Below are 17,071 nucleotides of genomic sequence, written 5' to 3'. Positions count from 1 at the left end.
AATGCTGTTGATGCCCAAGCAGTTCCCCACTGCTCAGTGGGTGCTGTGCCTAGCTTGGATATGCTGCTGTGTGCTGAGCTGGGTGAGTTCACTCTGTTCTTTCTCCAGGAAGTCACTTCAGTGATGAAACTGAGCTGCTTCTGCCAGCAGTGATAATTCTGTGATTTTTGGCTCCAGCAAGATAAACTTCTGTTTCCCAGGAAGAGCAGGGAAAGACTGAGTGGATTGTTTGTGCTAAAGTGGTGGGGAAATCTCTGCCCCTCTTTGCAAACCAGGATTGCAAAAGAGCAGAGGTAGGAGACAGAAATACAGCTCCTGGACCACCCCAAGCACTTGATACTTGACCTCCTGTGAGCAGTCTCATGCTTGCTTGTGCATGATATCACTGCTCCTTCCTCGAGTCTTTGGAAACTCCCTCTGCCAGCTTTTGACTTCTGCTGGTGGCTTAGGAGCAGCCTTATCTCACAGGAGACTTCCCACAGGTGCCCTCTGAGAGCTTGCAGCTGTATCTTGCTCACAGAATCACAGAATCACAGAACAGAAGGGGTTGGAAGGGATCTCTGAAAGTCACCCAGACCAAGGCCCTGCCAGAGCAGGGTCAGCCAGGGCAGGGCACACAGAACACATCCAGACAGGGCTGGAAAGGCTCCAGAGCAGGAGACTCCACAACCTCTCTGGGCAGCCTGCTCCAGGGCTCAGCAGCCTCACACTCAAGAAGTTGCTCCTCATGGTCAGAGCTTCCTCTGTTCGACTTTGTGCCCACTGCCTCCTGTCCTGTCCCAGGGCACCACTGAGCAGAGCCTGGCCCCATCTCCCTGACCCCCAGCCCTCAGCTATCTGTAAGCATTGATCAGATCCCCCTCAGCCTCCTCTTGCCCAGGCTAAGCAGCCCCAGCTCTCTCAGCCTCTCCTCAGCTGAGAGCTGTTGCAGTGCCCTCAGCAGCTCCCTGGCCCTGTGCTGGACTCTCTCCTGGAGCTCTTTGTCCTTCTGCAGCTGGGGAGCCCAGAACTGAAACGATTCAGTGGGATGCATAAACCAAGATGACAAACCTTGTATTTAGGGAACAGCCCTGGATTCCTCCAGTACTTCCCAGTACCTTGAATTTCATTTGTTGGCATTATTTGGCCTCTCAGCTATCATTAACCAACAGGAAGTTCTCTTTTCACTAAAAGCAATCTCAAAGTTGCCATAATGTGCTTAGAAGGCATCTGTAGAACACAGCAGAGTTGGTAACTTCTGTTCCCACAGGTACAGATGAAGAAAGAAACCTCTCCCTTTGCTGTTTTTCTGTCATTTGGACTTTCCCATAGGATCACAGAATGTCAGGGGTTGAGCCAGCACTGGTCCCTGGCAGCCCAGAGCCAGCTGAGTGCTGAGCTGCAGCCAGAGCAGGGAGAGCAGCAGCACAGGGAGGGGATTCTGCCCCTCTGCTCTGCTCTGCTCAGAGCTCACCTGCAGCACTGCCTCCAGCTCTGGGCCCCAGCACAAGAAGGACCTGGAGCTGCTGGAGAGGCTCCAGAGGAGGCCACCAAGATGAGCAGAGGCTGCAGAACCTCCCCTGTGGGGCCAGGCTGGGAGAGTTGGGGCTGTGCAGCCTGCAGAAGAGAAGGCTCCAGGGAGACCTCAGAGGAAGAAGATGAGGAAGAAACTGTTGAGAGTGAGGCTGGGGAGACTCTGGCACAGGCTGCCCAGGGAGGCTGTGGCTGCCTCCTGCCTGGAGGTGTTGAAGGCCAGGCTGGATGAGGCCCTGAGCAGCCTGTGCTGGTGGGAGGGGTCCCTGCCCATGGCAGGGGGCTGGAGCTGGATGATCTCTGAGGTCCCTTCCAACCCAACCCATTGTGTGGCTCTGTTGCTTCACAAGCAGGTTTGCTCTGACACAGCTCCCCAGGGAGCAGCTGGCTGGCAGGGAGAGGTCTCTCTGCTGGGGGTCAAGCTGCCAGGTGCATTGTGATTTGGATGGACTGAGGGCATCCAAAGGCATTTCTGCCCTGCCCCACACCACCCTGGGAAGTGAAGCTCCCAGGTTCATGTGTTGTGATGCCATGAACAGCACCCACAGAAAGTGCTGCTGTGAGCCAGAGAGTTTCCTGAAATGGATGCAAGAGACACATTTCAGACCAAAAGCAGGCACTGGGCTGCCAGGGTGGGTAGGGGTGGGAGCATGTTTGCTGGTTGTGTTGTTCCACAGCAGGAGGAAGACAGTGTCTGGCTGGTGCTCTGCTGGGGAGGCTGTCTGACCTCTCCTGACTGTTTGCTGTGCTCAACAGCCACAGGCAGGAAACCTGGACATAGGGGAAGATTTGGTCTATGTTTGACATTCTCAGACTGAAAACAGGGAGCCCATGGTGGACAGTGCTGTAGGTTTTAATATGAGCCAAGGCAGATCCCCAAGGGAGCTGTGACTCGTCTGCACCCTATGGAGCAATCCTCTCGTGCTGGGCAGTGCCCTCTTTTCTCCTCTCCTCCAGCCCCTTCTCATCTCCTGCAGCAGCCCACAACCACCCCCAGTGCTTTCCCCTTTCCCATGTCCACTCCTCCACCCAGGGCAGGCAGGGTGGGCACCAAGCTGAACAGGAGCTCTTATGCCAACAGAGATGGTGATGACCTCTGCCTGCTGCTACCTGCAGTCCCAGCAGGGGAGACCTCATTGCCCTCTACAAGTACCTGAAGGGAGGTGGTAGCCAGGCGGGGGTTGGTCTCTTCTCCCAGTCACCCAGCACCAGAACAAGAGGACACAGTCTCAAGCTGTGCCAGGGGGAAGTTTAAGCTTAGTCTTAGAAAGAAATTCTTCCCAGCAAGAGAGATTGGCCTTTGGGATGTGCTGCCCAGGGAGGTGGTGGAGTCCCCATCCCTGGAGGTGTTTAAGCAAAGCCTGGATGAAGCACTTGGTGCCATGGTCTGGTTGATTAGACAGGGCTGGTGGTTGGCTGGACTTGGTGATCTTGGGGATCTCTTCCAGCCTGGTTGATTCTGTGCCTCTGTGACATGGCCATTTGACACAGTGCTGTGGTACTGAGGGCCATGGGTCAGCCCCAGACTCAACAGAGTTAGAGAAGGGTTGGACTGGGTGAGCTGAAAGGGCTTTTCTGACCAGACAGTTCTGTGATTCTGTGATGTCAGTGGCTGAATGGCTGTGAAGACCTTTTCTGCTCATCCTGACCATACCTGGATTTTCTTCAAAGCCTGTTTATTCCAAGGACAATTGGCTTACAATGGTCCTCTGCTGTGAGGCCAGGCTGAGGGAGCTGGGGGTGTGCAGCCTGGAGAGGAGAAGGCTCCAGGGGGACCTCAGAGCTGCCTGCCAGCACCTGAAGGGATCCTGCAGGAAGCTGCAGAGAGACTTTTGCTGAGGGGGTCTGGAGCCAGGCCAAGGGGCAATGGTTTGGAGCTGAGGCAGAGCAGGGTTAGAGTGGAGCTGAGGAAGAAGTTCTTGAGAGTGAGGCTGGGGAGACTCTGGCACAGGCTGCCCAGGGAGGCTGTGGCTGCCTCCTGCCTGGAGGTGTTGAAGGCCAGGCTGGATGAGGCCTTGAGCAGCCAAGTGTAGTTGAGAGGCTTCCCTGCCCATGGCAGGGGCTTGGGGTAGATGATCTCTGAGGTCCCTTCCAGCCTGAGCCATTCTGTGATCCTCTGGTCCACAGCATGTGATGGTTTGGGCCAAGCTAATGCAGGGACCAAGGGGCTTCATGCCTCAGGTGACCCAGGGGGAAGTGTGGTTTCACTAAGGAAGCCTCAGAGCCTGACTGCTGCCCCAGCATCTCCCCAGAGGCTTTCTGAAGATACAGCTGGAGGCAGAATGGCAGATTCTCAGAAGAAGGCAACTGTTCAAGTTCCAGGGTTATAGCTGGATCAGAAGTGTGTTGTAAAGCCCCTTCCCAGTCAGCTGGGAGGAACTGAGGAGCATGGAGCTGACTTCCAGTCACAAGAGTGCAGATTGCTGCACCAACGAGTTTGAGGAATGTCTTCTATGAAAGCTGGCAACCTGCTGAGATCCTTTCAGTCAAATAAATATTTATCTTTCCACACTTCATAGAACTTTTGTTCAGCCTGGAGAAGGCTCCAGGCAGACCTCAGAGCAGCCTGCCAGTACCTGCAGGGGCTCCAAGCAGGCTGCAGAGGGACTGTTCCCAAAGGCCTGCAGGGATGCCCCAGGGGCAGTGGTTGGAGATGAGAGCAGAGCAGATTGAGATTGGATGTGAGGAACAAGTTCTGCCCCAGGAGGCTGCTGGAACACTGCAGCAGGCTGCCCAGGGAGGTGGTTGAGGCTCCATGCCTGGAGATATTCAGGGTGAGGCTGGACAGGGCTCTGGGCAGCCTGCTCCAGTGGAGGATGTCCCTGCTGAGTGCAGGGGGTTGGGCTGGGTGAGCTCTGGAGCTCCCTTCCAAGCCAAACCATTCTTTGATTCTTCCTCCTCCATCTGGAATCCCTCTTGTAAGTGCCAGTTGATTGGTGTTGATGAAGGATGCTTTAGGATCCTTCTTGTCTTTTTCCAAGGCTGTTGAAACATTATTTCCCCTGCTCTAATTCTTTCCACTGTTACTCAGATGTACCAAGTCAGCTCTTAGCAGTGCAGGGCAAGCCCCAGCTGTGGAGCACAGCAGCAGTGGAAGTTGGAGAAGGGAGCAGGTAGGAAATATCATGATGGGGTTTGGGGCTGAATCCTCCACACCCAGCAGTGCTGCACCCTCAGGAGGTTGGCATGTCTCAAGCATGGCACTTCAGTTGGCAGGTGTTAGCCCACAGCCGGTGTGCAACATGCCCAAGCAGTCTCTGAACAGGTTGAGAGCTGCCTGCAAGGTGACTCTGGGGCATTCCTAGTTCCTTCCTACCAGTAACTGAGCTGCTCCTGTGTGGCCTGGGCTTATTCTGGGAGCTGACAGTCCCCCAAGAGTGGGAAATGCAGCAGGAGAAGGGGCTTGGGGTGGTGAAGAACCAAGATTTCTCCCCACTTTGCATGTGGGCATAACCTTTATCACAGCAATGTGACCACCTGCCTCACTGAGGGCAAGCTGCTGCACAGCCTGGCAGGGCTGTGCCGGCCAGCTGTCGTCTTGTGCTCTCCTCCCAAGAGCTAGAAGGGGCTGGTGGAGCTTTCCAAAGCTCTGGTTTGCAGCGTCCTTGTGGCCTGAAAGGGAGTTGAGGAACTGTCACCAGACAAGGGTGTGCCTGGGGACACAAACTGCTTCCATCTAAGCAAACCATGGGTGCTGCACACTTGTAACTGCCAGCTGCAGGACTCCTTGGCAGAGGAGGCTTGTGGGATGCTATGAGCTCTGCACACTCAGCAGCTGCTGAGGGGGATCTCAGGCAGTTGCTTGCTCACAGGGCTTTGCAGCAGTGTCTCTGCAAGGACAGGCTCAAGGGGCAATGGATGGAAACTGCAGCACAGGAGGTTCCACCTCAACAGGAGGAACTTCTGCAGTGTGAGGGTCCCAGAGGCCTGGAGCAGGCTGCCCAGAGAGGTTGTGGAGTCTCCTGCTCTGCAGCCTTCCCAGCCCTGTCTGGATGTCTTCCTGTGTGACCTGTGCTGGGTTCTCTGCTCCTGCTGTGGCAGGGGGGGCTGGAAGCTCTCCAGAGGTCCCTTCCAACCCCTGACATCCTGTGAGCTGTGATGCTGTGACTCAACACAACATTGCTTTGCAGCTCATCAGTAGTGTCTCAGGTCATCTATTCCCTGGGCTGCTAACTGCACATTGTCCATATCATCAGGGTTTTGGCTCTGGCAATGTGGCCAGCTGTACCCAGGGGAAACCCAGCTCTGTTGACCCTTGCCATGGCTGTATTTCCTGCAGATTACTGTGCCCTGAGGCAAAAGGCCTTGGCTGCTGCAAATGCTGCTCTCTGAGCTTCTCCCAAAGGGCAAACCCAACACAGCTCCTATTGCAAAGTATTATGAAGAAACTTGCATGGGAATGGCCCACCCAGGGCTGTGGCTCTGCAGATTTACTGTAGATGTTTGAGCAATGTTACACTCAGGTCTGGTTACAGGAATCAGAGTCATAGAATGCTTTGGGTTGGAAGGGACCTTCAGAATCATCCAGCTCCAGCCCCCTGCCATGGGCAGGGACCCCTCCCACCAGCACAGGCTGCTCAAGGCCTCATCCAGCCTGGCCTTCAACACCTCCAGGCAGGAGGCAGCCACAGCCTCCCTGGGCAGCCTGTGCCAGAGTCTCCCCAGCCTCACTCTCAACAATTTCTTCCTCATCTCCACTCTCAGTCTCCCCTCTCCCAGCTCAAAGCCATTGTTCCTCATCCTGGCACTCCCAGCCCTTGTCACAAGTCCCTCCCCAGCTCTCCTGGAGCCCTTCAGGTCCTGGCAGGCTGCTCTGAGGTCTCCCTGGAGCCTTCTCTTCTCCAGGCTGCACAGCCCCAACTCTCCCAGCCTGGCCCCACAGGGGAGGTTCTGCAGCCTCTGCTCATCTTGGTGGCCTCCTCTGGAGCCTCTCCAGCAGCTCCAGGTCCTTCTTGTGCTGGGCTCCAGAGCTAGAGGCAGTGCTGCAGGTGAACTTCTTTGTGAATTGTTGATACACTATCTTGCAAACCCTTTTGTCCCCAACATCCCAGGGCCACCTCTGGCCAGACTCACTCTGTTCCCCTACTAGAGTGGCAGAGGACACTTGCAAAGCAGGGCTCTGCCTTTCCAGGCACTGCTGAGCTGCATTATCCTGTGTGAGCTGTGCTGGATTCTATGCTCCTGCTGTGGCAGGGGGTTGGACTGGAAGTTCTCCAGAGGTCGTTTCCAACCCCTAACATCCTCTGATCCTGTGAGGCTGTGTGTGTTGTGTCCTGGGTCTCCTCAGCAGCCCACAGCCCTGCAGCAGCTGGAGGAAGGTGTCTTCTATGGCAGTGCTCCATGGGGAGCAGCTCCTGGGTCTGCTCTGGATTAACTGTTCCTCTGCTTTGCTTTTCACTGTTACCTAACCCACCATGTGCCTGCTGCTGGGGATGTGCAGGGATTTCATCACTGCCCTTGTTTTCCCTCACCAGCTTGCCAGTTGCAGAACCAGCCTGTGTAAGAAGCATCCACCACCCAAATCACACTGCTGAGACCTAGCTTCCTCCTGGTTGCACCAATCCTGACTGGTGCTGGGGAAGACCAACTTACCTGGTGAGCACCCTGCCAGCAGCTCCTCCTTCAGCGCTGGAGTTTGTAGCTGAGGTCCTGCAGCGTCATCCCTGGGATCTGCTCCCTCAGTGAATCAGCCCCAGCCCACCAGCGTGGCTTCTGCCTGCACGTGCTTGGGGCAGGATGTTCCCAGCTGCTTTGTGCCTGTGTGACAGCAGCACTCAGCTGATCAGCAGCCTTAGTCAAAACACATTTCATGGCAAATAACACCGGAGTGCAGCTATTCCTTGAGGCCTGAGGAGCTTTGAAGACCAAACCCGGTTGTTTGTTTCCTTTTTTATCCCTCACAAGTGAAGTGGTGCAGCTGTCTCCTGCCTGCAGGCACTTGCAGCCCCATAGCTGGGGTGCTGCTGAGTGCTAGCTCAGGAGGCTCAGAGCTGCAGCAGGCACCACAGTGCAGATGATAGGAACTGGGAGACCTCTGAGACCAACCAGGATTGTGGTGGGCTGCACAGATTGCCAGAGTGGCTCAGCTGGAAGCAAGTCAGGCTGCATTGACAAGCAAAACTACAACCTGCAATGCCATGCAATGAATGTGTGCAAGATACCTGCCAGAGGAGAGAGAAGAGCAGGGGGTTGCTTGTTAGGGCCTGGCCACAACAAAGCAATGCAGCCAAGGGCAGGAAAGCCAGGAGAAGCCCAGCCAGAGCAGAGGAAGAAGAGAGAAAGTTAGTTTGCCTCTCTAAGTTTTCGGGCAGTTGTCTGCCAATGGATTGTTTAGCCCTCATCGTTGTTTTCCTTTTTCCACCCAACAGTGATTTATTTACATTCTATTACTTCCTGATCAGGTTCTGTGGGAAACTTTCCAGGCACATCCTGAAGCTACCACACAGGACCTGCAAGCTTTTCCCCTCTGCTCCCCCTCTGGCCCAGCCCTTAGAGCCCATAGCCCGGTGGCTGAGGGGTTGCTGTCACCCTGTCCCTGGTCTGCAGCGATGAACCCCACAACTCCAGAGGGTTCTGAAGCAGGCATCTTTCTGACAGCGCTGGGGACAGGGGGGACAGATGGGCAGAGGCCAACGGGATGGCATTCAACAAGTCCAAGTGCCGAGTGCTGCACTTTGGCTACGGCAATCCCATGCAGGGCTATAGGCTGGGGTCGGAGTGGCTGAGAGCTGCCAAACAGAGAGGGACCTGGGGGTGCTGATCGACAGCCACCTGAATATGAGCCAGCAGTGTGCCCAGGTGGCCAGGAGGGCCAATGGCATCCTGGCCTGCATCAGGAATAGTGTGGCCAGCAGGAGCAGGGAGGTCATAGTGCCCCTGTACTCTGCTCTGGTTAGGCCACACCTTGAGTCCTGTGTCCAGTTCTGGGCCCCTCAGTTTAAGAAGGACATTGAGAGACTTGAAGGTGTCCAGAGAAGGGCAACAAGGCTGGGGAGAGGCCTTGAGCACAGCCCTGGGAGGAGAGGCTGAGGGAGCTGGGGTTGTTTAGCCTGGAGAAGAGGAGGCTCAGGGGTGACCTCATTGCCTTCTACAACTACCTGAAGGGTGATTGTAGCCAGGAAGGGGTTGGCCTCTTCTCCCAGGCAACCAGCACCAGAACAAGAGGACACAGTCTCAAGCTGCGCCAGGGGAGGTTCAGACTCGAGGTGAGGAGGAAGTTCTTCACCGAGCGAGTCATTCGGCATTGGAATGGGTTGCCCAGGGAGGTGGTGGAGTCATCGACCCTGGAGGCGTTCAAGGGGAGATTGGATGTGGCACTTGGTGCCATGGTCTGGTCATGGGGTCTGTGTTGATAGGTTGGACTCGATGATCCTCGAGGTCCTTTCCAACCTAAGTGATACTGTGAGACTGTGATACTGTGATCTTTCCTCCAAACCCCTGCCCCCTGTGGCAGCTCACGCAGGTGCTTATGTGGTAAAGACCTACACAGCCTTTAGTGTTCCGAGACCAGGCACAGACAGGGGGAATTCCAGACAGGAACTCACTAACATTGGCATCCTCCCCCTCTCCGCCCCCGTTCCGCCCTCCAGTAAAGGCTTCCTCACGGTGTGTGTTTCACCTCTGCCCCATGGACTAGTTTTCAGCCTGTCCCACTTCCTCTGATCACAGCTGTCTGCCTTTTATTTTTTTGGAGGTTGCTGTCAATAGGATGCAAACCTTGACCCTTATGGATAAACGTTTCACTGTTCCCCAGGGGGACCCCTTTGATGGAGCAGCTGTGTCTGGTACTGTGCAGTGCAAGGCAGCCTGATTGCCCCTCTGATCAAGGATGGGTCTCTGGTATAGGGTTAGAGAATGAGAGGTCCCTTCTCCAATATAGGATTTGATGTTTCCCCTTCATCATCCCCATGCTGGGATCCCCGTGCCCCAGCAGCCTCGTCTCGCTGCAACCTCCCAGCGGCTGGCTGGAAGCGGTGCACTTCCACAGGGTCCTTGCACTTCACACTGATCGGGCCGGGGGTGCGGATCAGATTGCATCGTGAGCAGGCAGCCCCCGAACCCGCCCCTGGCCCCCCCTGCCAGGGCTGGTGCAGAGCCAGCTGCTGCTCACCCTGCGATGTGCTCCCCCTGCGGTGTGCTCCCCCTGCGATGTGCTCCCCCTGAGATGTGCTCCCCCTGCGATGTGCTCCCCCTGCGGTGTGCTCCCCCTGCGATGTGCTCCCCCTGAGATGTGCTCCCCCTGAGATGTGCTCCCCCTGCGGTGTGCTCCCCCTGAGATGTGCTCCCCCTGGGATGTGCTCCCCCTGAGATGTGCTCCCCCTGCGGTGTGCTCCCCCTGCGGTGTGCTCCCCCTGAGACGTGCTCCCCCTGAGATGTGCTCCCCCTGCGGTGTGCTCCCCCTGCGATGTGCTCCCCCTGAGATGTGCTCCCCCTGCGGTGTGCTCCCCCTGAGATGTGCTCCCCCTGGGATGTGCTCCCCCTGAGATGTGCTCCCCCTGCGGTGTGCTCCCCCTGCGGTGTGCTCCCCCTGAGACGTGCTCCCCCTGAGATGTGCTCCCCCTGAGATGTGCTCCCCCTGCGGTGTGCTCCCCCTGGGATGTGCTCCCCCTGAGATGTGCTCCCCCTGCGGTGTGCTCCCCCTGGGATGTGCTCCCCCTGAGATGTGCTCCCCCTGCGGTGTGCTCCCTCTGAGATGTGCTCCCCCTGAGATGTGCTCCCCCTGCGGTGTGCTCCCCCTGGGATGTGCTCCCCCTGAGATGTGCTCCCCCTGCGGTGTGCTCCCTCTGAGATGTGCTCCCCCTGCGATGTGCTCACCCTGCGATGTGCTCCCTCTGAGATGTGCTCCCCCTGAGATGTGCTCCCCCTGCGGTGTGCTCCCCCTGAGATGTGCTCCCCCCGCGGTGTGCTCCCCCTGCGGTGTGCTCCCCCTGAGATGTGCTCCCCCCGCGGTGTGCTCCCCCTGCGGTGTGCTCCCCCTGAGATGTGCACACCCTGAGATGTGCTCCCCCTGCGGTGTGCTCCCCCTGCGGTGTGCTCCCCCCGCGGTGTGCTCCCCCTGCGGTGTGCTCCCCCTGCGATGTGCTCCCCCTGCGATGTGCTCCCCCTGCGGTGTGCTCCCCCTGCGATGTGCTCCCCCTGAGATGTGCTCCCCCTGCGGTGTGCTCCCTCTGAGATGTGCTCCCCCTGCGATGTGCTCCCCCTGCGATGTGCTCCCCCTGCGGTGTGCTCCCTCTGAGATGTGCTCCCCCTGCGGTGTGCTCCCCCCGCGGTGTGCTCCCCCTGCGGTGTGCTCCCCCTGCGGTGTGCTCCCTCTGAGATGTGCTCCCCCTGCGATGTGCTCCCCCTGCGATGTGCACACCCTGCGATGTGCACACCCTGCGATGTGCTCCCCCTGCGGTGTGCTCCCCCCGCGGTGTGCTCCCCCTGAGATGTGCTCCCCCTGCGGTGTGCTCCCCCTGAGATGTGCTCCCCCTGCGATGTGCTCCCCCTGCGGTGTGCCCCCCCCGCGGTGTGCTCACCCTGCTGGCCGGGAGAGGATGAGGAGCCCGATGCCTGCGGCGGGCAGTCGGCAGCGCTCCTCCCGTGCATCGCACACACAAACCGCTCTCAGGGCTGGCTCTGCAGGGGCGGCCGCTCGAAGCTTGCTCTCCATCGGCAGGGCGATCCCCGGGACGGCTCTCTCGCCGTCTGCTGCGTTTCTGCTTTCTTTTTATTTTTGATTTTCCTTTTTCCTTCCCCCCTCCCCGCTCAAGACAGCCGCTGGGGAGCATTTGCGTCTGGCGCAGTTACCTGGCTCCGAGGAGAAGCACAACTCCTTACGGTAAGCCCCCGAGGAAAAGCTCAGCTCCTTGTGGTAAGCCCTGACCGGAGTTCAGTCTCAGCAGCTCAGCTCCTTGTGGTAAGCCCTGACCGGAGTTCAGTCTCAGCAGCTCAGCTCCTTGTGGTAAGCCCTGACCGGAGTTCAGTCTCAGCAGCTCTCTCTGCTGTCCTGAGGCTAAAGGGAGGAGGGGGCTGGAAGAATTTGCTCCATGTCATGGTTTATTTTGTTGTGTATGCTGTTGAAAGTCCACCTGGCTCTGGTGTAAAGCAGAGTAAGGATCTCTCCATTCCAGCATTTCCATGGAAACTTGACTTTTCCAGCTCTCCCTTTTCTCCCCTCACTGGTAGTGATGTCTGTGATCTCGAAATAACGTGGGGTGCATCTGCTCAGGGCTGGAGCTGGTGGCTGAACTGCAGATTTGCATGTGGATGAGTGTGTGTGTGTGTGTGTGTGTGTGTGTGTGTGTGTGTTTACACCATTGTTGCTCAAACACATCCCATCTCTTGCCAGCCACTCTCTGGCTGCTCTGGGTAACACTGAGGGATATAAAACAGCCTTTGCCTTGGGGGCAGGTGGCTTTCCTGGAGCTTGAGGCACTCTTGGAGGGGCTGGCAATGCTGGCCTGCTCTCCTGGCCCATCTGCTTCCCACATGGTGGCCAGGGATCACCGATGCAAACAGCAGCCCAAGGCTTTCACAGAACCACAAAATGTTGGCAGGGCTTGGAAGGGGCCTCTGGAGATCATCCAGTTCAAGCCTGCTGCTGGAGCAGGGCCACCTACAGCAGGGTGCTCAGGATCACAATGTCCAGGTGGGGTTGGAGGCTCTCCAGAGAAGGAGACTCCACCACCTCTCTGGGCAGCCTGCTCCAGTTTTTCCCTCACTGGAAGATGTCCCTTGCAGATCAGTATCTGCTTCCTCACTGTGCTCATCCTCATTTCAGAGTCCTCTCACTGTTTTTTCGTTCATGGGCAGATTTAAACAGCTGTTCATAGAATTAGCAGAGTTTGTGCCTGTGCTGAATCAGCATTGGGCTGCTGTCAGCAGGTACCTTGCAGGGGCTCTGGCTGGCCGAGCAGCTCCTCTGGGTTACTGTTTGCTGTCTTGGGAGAGCTCTCAGTGCTTTGCAACTGAACAGAACAAAGGCAGTCAGCAGTCCTTGGGGGGGGGGAAGGGGGGGGGGGGAGGGGGAGGCTTTCCCTTTTTCTTTTAGATCAGTAAATCAAATAAAAAGGGGTTTCTCCTCCTCCCTTCCAGCAGCAGGGCAAACTTTGGTACTTCATCAAAATATTTCATGCAGCCTCTTTCAGTGCCTCTAAGGAGTTTACAGGAGACACTGACTTGTTCAAATCTTCCCATGAAGGAAAACATGATGAGAAGGCTCTGACATGAGGAATGAGCACAGTGAGGAAGGAGGCATTGCCCTGTTTCACTTACAGACAGGGAAGAACTGGAGGCTGTGCAGAGCTTCCAGCCCCCCCTGGCCACTGTGACCCTGGGCAAGCTGCTGTGGGTGCCCTGCTGGAGCAGGGTGGGGCTGGACTGGATGCTCTGATGCTCTCCAGAAGTCCCTTCCAACATTCCGTGGTTCAGCCTTGGGCTGCTGTTTGCATTGGTGATCCCTGGCTGCTGTCTGGGAGGCAGAAGGGCCAGGAGAGCAGCCCAGAATTGCCACCACCACCCCCTCACCACCCCCCCAGCCAGTGCCACAAGCTGGAGGATGACCACCTGCCCCCAAGGCAAAGGCTGTTTGATATCCCCCAGGGTTGCAGCTTGGGGTTCAAGGACCAGCCTGTGATACTGTCCTGGACCTTGCTCTTTCTCCTGTGTCTGCCAGCTGCCCAGCTTATGGCTGACCCTGAGCTCACCCCTCTGGATCTGCCTGCCAGATCCTGCTCATAGCAGCAGAGCCTCTATCAGCAGAGCACCTGCAGGACTCACTGGCTGCATTGTGCTGGGGGAAAGACCACTCCTGCCAGCCAGCCTCCTAGGGCTGCCTGGCTGTCCTGGGATGTGCCTGCCCAGACCCAGCAGGGATGACAGCTGAGCACTGGCAGCTGGCAGGTCCTGCCCTGGCCTGGAGATGAATGCAGGAGGCAAAAACGAAAGTGAGAGCAGGAAGTGCCAAGTGCCTCAGCATTCCAGGAGAGGGCATTCAGCGGTACAGAAACTCTGCCTTCTACTCTTGGTACTCCCCCTGTGCAGTGATGACAGCAGAAGGACCTCTGCCAACACTTCTGCAGACTCTCCAGTACAAGGCACTGGGTAGAGTTTAAAGGAGAAGGGAAAGGGAAACTCCCCTCTGCTTGTTCTAATGGCTCCAGGCCTGGGGAGGAAAACGGAGTTTGAAGAAACGCTGCAGAGCCATCAGGTTCCTCTTGTTTTGAGTTGGCTGAAAGCTGAGGTGCAGCACTGGCTGTCTTCTCTGCTGGTGCTGGTGCTGGGCAGCAGCATTGTCTTTGCACATCACACATGCTGCTTTGTCCACCACATTTCCTTCCTGATCCATACATCCAGGGCTGGCCTGCAGTGTGCTGCCCACTGCCAGCCTTGCTTTACCACTCTCTGGGAGGGCACCTGGAAATGTCTCTGCCTTCCTAGAATGGCTCAGGTTGGAAGGGACCTCAGGGATCATCTACCCCAACCCCCTGCCATGGGCAGGGAAGCCTCTCAACTATGCTTGGCTGCCCAAGTCTTCATCCAATCCAACCTTCAACACCCCCAGGCAGGAGGCAGCCACAGCCTCCCTGGGCAGCCTGTGCCAGAGTCTCCCCAGCCTCACACTGAAGAACTTCTTCCTCAGCTCCACTCTAACCCTGCTCTGCCTCAGCTCCAAACCATTCCCCCTTGGCCTGGCTCCAGACCCCCTCAGCAGCAGGAGATGTTCCACCTCCTGTCCTCAGGATTTAGCACTGGGAGCCTGGCTGCCTTCTGTCACATCGCTCTGGTGGCCAAGCTGCTTTCCTGCCTCTCAGCAGTGTGCTCAGGTTTTCAGCAGCACGTTGGCAGCCAGCCTGGCAGCTGGCTCTGCCCACTCCAGGAGCTGCATCCCCAGCTGGGTTCAAAGCTCCACAAAGATTAAGGCCTGGGCCATGTCAGGTGAAGTCCTTGCAGCACCCCAAGGGATGTGGTGGGAAGGGTTCCCTCTTCCCTAAGGCAGCCTCTGGCTGTGGGAGCTGATGGGTTTGGTGGGAAGAAGCAAGCAGAGGTTGTTTTGGTAACTCCTCATGGGCTGATGGTCACAGCCTGGTGGCTGTGCTTGGCTCCTGCCTGCCCTGCCGCAGCACCTGCCCAGCTACATAGCAGGGAGGTGTAAGAGCAAGTCAAAGAGCAGATGCAGGTAGGGGGAGAAATGGCTTGAGGAGCAGAAGGTGACTCAGTGCAGTGGGAAGGCAGGAGCCAGCACGTCGTGGATGCTTTGGTTAGGGCATGCTGCCAGGGAGGGAGACATTCCCCACATGGACAGCACATCATCAACAATGAGGGGAAACCAAGATGAGCAGGAGGAGTGCAGAGTGGTGATCAGATGAGCAAAGGGTGATGAGCAGGATGAGTAAGAGGTGATGAGCTGAAGAACAAAGGGTGGTGAGCAGGATGAACAAAGGGTGATGAGCTGAAGAGCAAAGGGTGATGAGCTGAAGAGCAAAGGGTGGTGAGCAGGATGAGCAAAGGGTGATGAGCTGAAGAGCAAAGGGAGCCTGTGGAGGAGCCAGCTGGAAGGCAGAGTGTGTGACATTTGGCTTTTGGCTGGATGGACCTTTCTGGGAGCAGAATTGGTTACAGCAAGTAAAGATTTCAGTGGTGTTAGCTCCCCAGCAGCCACCTTGGTGCCTTACATGACACAGGCACAGTCAAACAGCTCCTGGCCCTGCTTTGAATCAGAGAATCATGGCATGGAAACCTTGCTGTTGGAAGAGCCCTTCAAGAGCACCCAGCCCAACCCTTCTCTGCAAGGCTGGTGCTAAGCCCTGGCCCTCAGCACCACAGCTCTGCCTCTTGGAAACACCTCCAGGCCTGGGGGGATTCAGCCACCCCCTGGGCAGCCTGGGCCAGGCTTGGAGAACCCTTCCAGTGAAGAAGTTTCTTCTAATGTCCAACCTGAACCTCCCCTGGGACAGCCTGAGGCCATTTCCTCTTGTTCTGAGCCTGGGGAGCAGAGCCCAAGCCCCAGCTCACTGCAGCCTCCTCTCAGGGAGCTGCAGAGAGCAATGAGGTCTCTCTCAGCCTTGTCCACACTCAACACCCCCAGCTCCCTCAGCTGCTCCTCCCCAGCCCTGCTCTCCAGACCCTTCCCCAGCTTGGTTGCCCTTCTCTGGACCTGCTCCAGCTCCTCAATGTCCTTCTTGGAGTGAGGGACCCAAAACTGAACCCAGGACTCAAGGTGTGGCTTGTACACAAGGTGTACTCAAGGTGTGCTGAGCCCAGGGGCACAAACCCTGCCCTGCTCCTGCTGCCCACACCACTGCTGCTCCAGGCCAGGCTGCTGGTGGCCTTCTTGGCCACCTGGGCAGCCCCTGGCTGATGTTCAGCTGCTGTCACCCAGCACCCCCAGGGCTTTCCCTGCTGGGCAGTTTCCCAGTTGTGACCCAAGAGCAGGACCCAGCACTTGGACTTGCTGAATCTCATCCAACTGGCCACAGCCTGTCCAAGTCTCTGCCAGCCCTCCAGCAGATCACCTCTCCCACCCAGCTTGGTGCCTTCTGCAAACTCCCCGAGGGTGCCTCAGTCCCCTCCTCCAGACCACTGCTGAAGTCAGTAAAGAGAAGTGGCCCCGGCACTGAGCCCTGGGAAACACCACTGGTGCCTGGCCACCAGCTGCAGTTATTTCCCTTCCCCACCACCCTTTGGGCCCAGCTGGCAGCCAGTTTGTGACCCGGGGCAGTGTCCACCCCCCCAGGCCACGAGCAGCCAGTTCCTGCAGGAGGATGCTGTGGGGGAGGGCAGCCACAGGCACAGGAGCGAGCCCCTGGGGGCAGGGCTCTCTGGCTGCCCATGCCCTGGGGCTCTGAGCACAGGGGGGCACAGGGCACAGCAGTGGGTGGCTGAGCCCAGGCACAGCTCTGCTGGCAGGGGGCTTGGGGCTGGGCACGGGGTTGAGAAGGCATCCTGCCAGCTCTGTGTGTGTGTCTCTGTGTCTGTGTGTGTGTCTGTGTGTGTGTCTGTCTGTGTGTGTCTGTCTCTGTGTGTGTGTGTCTGTGTGTGTGTATGTCTGTGTGTGTGTGAGTGTGTGTCTTGCTGCTGAGCCAGAGTGGATATATTTTTGCCAATGCTTTCCCCAGGAGCTTCTCCTCTCCTCAGGCAGGAGGTTTCTCGCAGCTTGAGCCCAGCTAGGTGGTCAGTAAGGGGGAAGTCACCTGCCTGTCCCTGCCCTCAGCTCAAGGCCGTGAGGTTGTGGTCCAGCATGTGCAGAGCTTTGCCCTGTGTCTCTCCCAGCTTGCTAGGACATTGCTGACAGCTGCAGCTGGTAAGAGCCAAGCTCTGAGCCTAGGACCTCTGCAGGGCTGTGCGCAGCCACCAGTGGCTCTGCCACCCACAGGCTCTGCCTCCTCTCAACATTGCTCCAACAGGGCACAGGAGTGACAGAGTGCCAGCATGGTGAGGGCTGGAAGGGACCCTGGAGCTCATCCAGTCCAACCCCCCTGCCAGAGCAGGGGCACCCAGAGTGAATCCCACAGGAACACTTCCAGGTTGAGTGCCTCCAGCGGTGCCTCTCTGGGCAGCCCGGTCCGGGGCTCTGCCA

At 57.4% G+C, this 17,071-nt stretch overlaps 1 protein-coding gene across 7 annotated transcripts in view; it reads left to right on the top strand.

Annotated features, from left to right (window-relative positions):
- Window positions 1–11,057: 11,057 nt before the first annotated feature.
- The window catches only part of LOC137457366 (interleukin-13 receptor subunit alpha-2-like), a 32,903-nt gene continuing 26,889 nt past the window's right edge, over window positions 11,058–17,071 (top strand). For 2 of the 7 annotated variants that reach the window (XR_010991238.1, XM_068169263.1), the window contains exon 1: window positions 11,059–11,332. The gene's annotated coding sequence lies outside the window, so the exon portion shown is untranslated. Of the gene's footprint in view, window positions 11,333–17,071 lie in introns of all 7 variants that reach the window. The other 5 variants (XM_068169258.1, XM_068169259.1, XM_068169262.1 and 2 more) reach the window with 5 other exon arrangements.

The sequence above is a fragment of the Melanerpes formicivorus genome, unplaced genomic scaffold (assembly GCF_026170545.1).
Source record: "Melanerpes formicivorus ecotype bairdi unplaced genomic scaffold, bMelFor1.0.p_v2 SCAF_174, whole genome shotgun sequence".
NCBI classification, from domain to species: Eukaryota; Metazoa; Chordata; class Aves; order Piciformes; family Picidae; genus Melanerpes; species Melanerpes formicivorus.
This window is presented reverse-complemented; position numbering and strand designations above follow the sequence as displayed.